Raw genomic sequence first — 7,446 nt, 5'->3', positions numbered from 1 at the left:
TTAACATAATATAATAAAATATTACAACATCTTTTCCATACCATATATCATATTAACCTTTTATAGAAATAATTTATTATTCACAAAATTTTCAAATCACAAAACGTTACAACATTGGACATAATAAGTTGAAACATCGAATGAACATGAGCAGAAAATCATGAACAAACTTCTAGTATCTCTACCTACTCGAATAACAGACAAATTGGGAGAACTGAATGGCATTCCGCAAAGATACTGAAAACAGAACAGATAACTTGTTAATGAATCAACTGGAGTTCGACGGCACGGCTCTCCAGGAAGACATCATCATCATATACAGGAACTCTAAAAGTCCCATGGGTGAAAATGATGGCCGCTACAACCATCAACACCCCAAGAACGAACACCGCATCTTTCGTCAAAAATAGTACAACAAGAGTAAGCATCATCATAATCGCCAGAAACTCCCTGTGGCTGTAGCTGCTATTCAGCACAACCAAGGGCTCTCTCCTCAGCAGATAGAGAAACATCCACGGCCCCAGAAGCACAACGATGAGGAACAACGACACGGTATGGGATAGAAGGCTGAGGGCCATGACAACGAAGAGGAGGATGACGTAATTGACGCGGAAGTAGGCCCAATTCTTGCGGATCCTACTCCTCGACTCTGTCACTGACTCTGGTATTCTTACGGAGCTCCGATCAGCTATGAGTTGTCGCCATGGCCTGCACTGCGACAGGTAGCTGCGAGCGCTTTCTACAAGCAGAGAGAACAACGCTGGAGCCGCCGTCATTGTACGGTGCGAGCCCCAATAAGTACTATCATGTGCAGCCCTCCCCACAGGTGCTACTTAATTATAACCACCTACGAAGAAAAAAGATGATTTGTAGTAATAGATTGACCTATGACTATGCCGTTTCATGTATCGATATATAATAACAACGATGACAATCGTTCATTATTTCAAGGCCGACGTTGCTGAAACTGATCATGGCATGCCATCGATCAATTCCCACAAGCATGTCTCTTCGTGATTGTGATCGAGGTGGGCATTGGATGGATCTTGACAGAACTTGTAGACAAAGAACCCTATTCAACGAGTTCCCAAAGCCGTAGTCTACCTGTTACATGTTTTGGAGTTATTTGGGAGGATATTTGATTTGATTTGATTTTAGTTTTAGTTTTTATTTTGAGTTTACTTTTCTTAAAATTTAGTATTGGTTTGGTTATATCTTAAAAAGTGGCCCTTTGGGTCTTTTATTATTAGAAGGGAACAACATATTGAAAGTCAAAATACAGAAATTGATCCACAATTGGTGTCTTCAAAGCTCCTTTGTCATTAGAGTGCAACAATACTAAGCCAAACAATGCTCTATGTAATCTAACATCAAGCAGTAGGGACCTAACAATGTCCTAGTTACACCGGCATAAAGCAACATAGCTATAATTTGCATAGATAAGGTTAAACTAAGTCAATGTTGACCACTCAAAGAGAATAAGGATTAAACGACTAGACATGGTAAAAAAGATGTCTAGATTCAATGTGATCATTAACTAAAGGTATCTATAAAAGTAAGTTATCCATAGATCAATAGAGAGGAAAAATTAACATATGTTGAAACCTATAGGTTTCCTTGCAATAAGCCTTCCATCATTGTCAAAGTGAATAATGAAGTGTCGGTGAGAGGAGGACCACAAACAATGACCACAGGGGGCACGACGATGTAATATATTGTTTTGGTATAATAAAAACATGTCATGCTTTTCCGCCACTACTTCATTTTCTCATATTGTTTTTCTAATGTTCACACATGTGCTAATGCTAAAAGTTCTTGTACGATATAGGGTTTAGTGACTTGTTTCTTGTGTGCAGGTATCCAAGAGCATGGATAGGCAAGTATCTCTGGTGGTTTTCCCCAAGTTAGTTACACCAACTAACATGCTTCTCATGATATAAAGTCTGGTTCCTTCTCTCTCTGTAATTTCGTAGGGATGTATGCATTGGGATTGTATTGTTTCTTACTTTGATTGTAACTTTTTACTGTCAGGGCAAGTGTGGGGTAGATTTGCTAGGTAAAAGTAGCTTGCTACTGCAAGTGAAATTTCACCATAAACGTGACTCAAAAAAATCATTTTTGACTTGCCAAAATTCTGAAAATCTATCTATCAACATTTTGGATTTTCTATATACTTTGAGAACATCTTGAGGGTTATAGGAAATGTGACAAAAAACATGGGAAATATATCTATCATTATTTTTTTCTTAAACAATTGTTTGAGTTTTACACTATCTTGGAAATATTAAATTCTAGCTACATCGAAGACATGGATCAATTTTTTTTTCCTAATTTTTTTTACCATATTTTTTGTCAATTTCAATGTTTGCATTGGAGAAATTTTGAGGTCTAAAATGGGTCTCCTAAGGAATATTATAAAACAATACTGGAAATAAAAAAATAATATTTGATTACATCATCAAATTTTAGAGGAAAAAAAGAAAAACTACTTTTCCAACTTGTATTTTCAAGTTATCTCCCTATGGTTCTACTCAAATTTCAAGCGGGAACACTCGTTAGATGCAAAATTTAATTCCTCATTCAAGGAGTAGCTATGTTGCATACATTCAATGGACCCTGCTACACAAAAAATGAGAAATACATGAAAAAACATGATCACGTTTTTCATGTATTTCTCATTTTTCATGTAGTAGGGTCCATCGAAAGTTTGCAACATGACTACTCCTTTGATGAGGGATTAAATTACACATCCAACGAGTGCTCCTGCTTGAAATTTGAGTAAAATTGTAGAGGGGTAAGTCGTAAATACGAGTTGAAAAATAGTTTTTTATTTTTATTTTTATTTTTTATCCTTTAAGTCTTTTACACCAAAAATGGTGAATCATCCCCCATGGTTGACATCATCAAATTGAATCCTATTGGTTCTTATAAAGTTGATTTTGGTCGTACATTTTTGTTTTGAGGCCAATTTTAGACCTCAAAATTTCTCTAATGAATGGTACAAGTATCTTATTCTCTCTCTCTCTCTCTCACACACACACACACGCACACATATATTTCTTGCAACAAATTTGTACTTAAACTTGTCTTTTTTTTCTTCTTTTCTTTTTGTTAAGTTCAAATTTTATATTAACAAAAAAAATATTTACATCTCATAAATTTGTTCAACTTATTAATTTGCCTTGGTCTATTGGAAACCAAAACAAATATAGTAGTTGAGAATTAGACTCATATCCTTCAAATCTAGCAAGACATGGTTTATGTGACATGTGTCTCCAATACAAAAAACTTGGATTGACAACCATAGACATAATAACAACTAAAACATGAAAACCCATAGAATTAGATAGCGAGGAAAGATAAAACATGGCTGCTAACTACTACATACATAATAAATACATTAAGGAAAGTTGGAAAGTGTAGGGCTCTCGGGGTTTCCTAGGGGAGGTAGCTCTCTTATGCAAAGAGTAGTTGCCCCCATGCATTCCATATGCTCATCCATACGATAATAGAGAAAATGCAACTCCTCCATGTGGAGGAGAAGCTCTTCCTTGCTTTCATTATAATCGAATAGGACTTTTCCCAAGATATTCTTGGTTTGCCAATAGAGATCGATGGTGTGAAGGTATTTATTTTTTCGACCTCGAGCATTACACAAATCAGGGACCCAATTCGAGACTAAAGCAATGATCTTTGAATCACAAATATTTTCTCGTTATTAAGTGGCCTCTTATTCAATGTCTTCAATTTTCTGTTGAATGCCCAAGGGAGTGTGTTGGTGATACATGTTTGCACTTAGATATGTATTATTCATTTGGTCTCACATTTGCATTTTTTAAAAAATTGGGTAAAGCATTTCCTGTATCTTACAAATATTTATCTCAAGTTATATAAGTATTGATTTTTCTAGTTTTAATTAGGTATATTAGTTTGTGACCTAAGTTTTCAACTATTATAGTGGTAATGTTGTATTTTTCTTTTTATTTTAGGAACATATTATTTGTTATAAAGTGTAACTAATATCTTGAGATATGTATTGCACAACTTTTATAGTTTCTTTTGCTTGGTCTAGAATTAGGTTTTCATGTTCTAGCATTTATGGTTATTCCATTAGATATTATTGTTATGCTAACCAAATTGGAATTAGATGGCTAGATACAAGGAATTTTGTTAGGCCCCTATACTACTAGTGTAACCCCTTATTGTTATTAGTATAACCCACTTATTACATTGATGTACCCATTTAGTGCCCATATTGTTACTATTGTGCCCCATAGAAGCCCACTATTATTATTATTGTGCCCTTACATTATTATTGTTATGTCGGCTCTGATTGTGTTATGACCCCTTAGACTCCTATATATAGAAAGGAGGTCTTTTCATTTGTATCATCAAAGAATTTTTCATTTATGTAATGTAAAGGAGGTTGCCCCCTCGAAGAGGCTGAATTCTAAGGTGTTGATCTATCTTTTCTATCTTTTCTTGAGCTAGTGTCATAAAATTTGGTATCAGAACTTTGGATTCTAGGGTTTCGCTGCTCCAAACAGGTCATCGCGGCATTTTCGCTATAACTTTTTTTTCTGTGACGTTCCAGAAGTTGCAAAGAAAAACCCATTTGAGAAGAAACCGCACTGAACATTAGGTCCAAAGTTCAGAGCTTTTCACATGATATTTGCGGAGATATGATTTGAGGAAGTTGATCTTTTTGCAGACTCCTGAATTACATTCAAAACAGGGGACTTGGGGAAAATCGTCATAACTTTCTCTCTGGGGATCGGATTGAAATTTCGTAAGAAGGTGCAAAAAGAGGATGGACTGTAGTTTCTTGTATGCATGTTTGAGATCCAAAGGTCGAAATAGTGACTCGTGGCACGTCGTACAAGTTTGCTCTACTGAACTAGTCTATAAGTAAGTCACTGTGGGAGATTTCACATAACTCTTCCTTTGAGAATCCAATTTGGGTCAGTCTTGTGGCATTGGAAAGAGGACACAGAGGGATACTACAGCTCACAAATTTAGAACTAGATGATTGGAAAGTACAGAGATACATCAGAGGCAATATCGAGCTCCTACAAAGTGAAAAAAGGTGTGTAGATTTTCTTAAATTTTTTCTTAAGCTTGGTTTGAAAATTTATTTTGAAGGAATTCAAAGGAAATAGTAGAGAATTATTATCGGTAACTGATGCCCCGAGGAAAGAAAATGCAAACACCTAGTAAGGAACCTGAAAGCTCTAGCATGACTCATGAAGAAGAGGAAGAAATGCAACATGATATATCAAAATTACAAGACCAAGTGCAACAACTGTCCCTTGCACAAAAAGGAACAGAATCTAAGATGGATGGTTTAAAGAAAGATGTAGAAGCTAATATGGATGGTTTAAAGAAAGGTGTAGAAGCTAAGATGGACTGTTTAAAGAAACACGTAGAAGCTAAGATGATTGACGTGGAAGCTAAGATGGATGATTTGAAGATAGATTTGAAGACAAACATGGATGAATTGAAGATAAATATGAATAAGTTGCTACAAGAAATGGTCCCTAAGGGTAAAAGGGTACTAAAGGAAACTCATGATGAGAAGAAAAGAAATGTTAATCATGATTCCATAGATGCTAATGTTGGATCGAAGACTCACCATATTCCAAAAATCGATATGAGGATGTTTGATGGCAAGGATCCTACCACATGGGTATTACAGATGGAGCAATTCTTCGATATCAATAATGCGAAAAACACACAAAAGGTACGTACGACAACTTTATATTTGGAACCAAATCAGTTTTTATGATATCAATGGCTTTTCTCTCGTAAACCATTTATCACTTGGGCAATTTTTACGGAAGAATTGATAGCACATTATGAGGATACAAAAAGAAACACTTTTTTTAGCCAATTGATAAGTCTCAAACAAAAGGGTTCAATAATGGAGCACATTGACGAGTTCCAAAAATTGAACATAAGGGTAAAAGATATTCCAGAGGAGCATAGGATTGATGTGTTCATAGGGTCTTTAAAGGATAATATCCAACATGATGTTCTCCTTTGGGAACCTGATTCATTAGAAAAGGCATTCAGGTTAGCAAGAAAAATGGAAAGCAAAATTATGGCAACCAGGAAGCATACCACTCACAACTATAAAGACGGAAGTTTTGTTGCCCCTAGTCTTCCACAACCTATAAGGTTGACACCACAACAATTGGAAGAAAAAGGAGCAAAAGGTCTTTGTTACAGTTGTGATAGCAAATACACTAAAAGTCATAAGTGTGCTGAGAAGAAATTATTCTACATAGATTGTGAAGAGGAAGAAGAAAAGGAGCAAGAAAGGTCAAAAGAAGAGGATATACTCTAGGAACAAAGCCTAGATAAAGAAGAAATGAATCAGACCATATCTTGTAAAGCATTGGCAAGAATTACCACTCCTCAAACTCTCAAGATAGAAGGACATATCAAGAAGAAAAAGGTGCAAGAAGTGAAAGATCACATCGAGAAAGAAGAAATGAATCCAACCATATCTTTTAATTCATTGTTCGAAATTATCACTCCTCAAATTATCAAGATAGAAGGACATATCAAGAAGAAAAATGTTCAAGAAGTGAAATATCACATCGAGCATCAAGAAATGAATCCGACCATATCTTGTAAAGGATTGGAAGAAATTACCACTCCTCAAACTCTAGAGATAGAAGGACATATAAAGAAGAAAAAGGTTCAAGCAGTGAAAGATCACATCGAGAATCAACAACAAGTTCTCCAACTTTTAAAGGATAACGCCACTTCGGTGCAAAATCAAACAAAACAATAGGTAGATCAACATCGTAGTGAAAAATGTTTTGATGTAGGTGATTGGGTATTTTTACTACTACATCTCAAGCAAGCTATTTATGAGAAGGAAATGTTGGCAATACTACACGCACTTAAAAAATGGCAACCTTACTGAATGGGAAGACTCTTCAAGGATGAGGATGTGGAAGAATTGTTTTGTGCTATTTATATTATCCAAACAGATTGGATAAACAAAGCAAGGGATGAATGAAAGAAGGACAAAGAAGTATGGACACTTATTCAAAAGTTGCAAAAGATCCCAATTCAAACAATATTGCCAGAAATTGAAGAGGAAGGAAAAACCATATTGGAACCTGGAGCAGTCACAGAAACAATAACCCGACAGCTACGAAATCGATCAATTTCAGAGTATCTCATCAAGTGGAAGAACTTACCCGCTGAACATTCCACATGGGAGGACAAGAATTTTATATAGAAGCATCAAGAACTACTCAAGCGTTGAGGACAATGCTTTTTGAAGGAGAGGGGCATGTTAGGCCCCTATACTACTAGTGTAACCCCTTATTGTTATTAGTATAACCCACTTATTATATTTATGTACCCATTTAGTGCCCATATTGTTACTATTGTGCCCCATAGAAGCCCACTATTGTTATTATTGTTATG

At 35.6% G+C, this 7,446-nt stretch overlaps 1 pseudogene; it reads right to left on the bottom strand.

Annotated features, from left to right (window-relative positions):
* Positions 1-260: 260 nt before the first annotated feature.
* LOC149203305 (PRA1 family protein B1 pseudogene) lies at positions 261-776 on the bottom strand (annotated as a pseudogene).
* Between the last annotated feature and the right edge of the window lie 6,670 nt (positions 777-7,446).

Source organism: Pinus tabuliformis, chromosome 2_1 (genome assembly GCF_031772625.1).
Source record: "Pinus tabuliformis cultivar Carrire ecotype Pingquan chromosome 2_1, CPIR1, whole genome shotgun sequence".
NCBI lineage: Eukaryota > Viridiplantae > Streptophyta > Pinopsida > Pinales > Pinaceae > Pinus > Pinus tabuliformis.
Note: the sequence above shows the minus strand (reverse complement) of the source record. Positions and strands in the feature narration are given on the sequence as shown.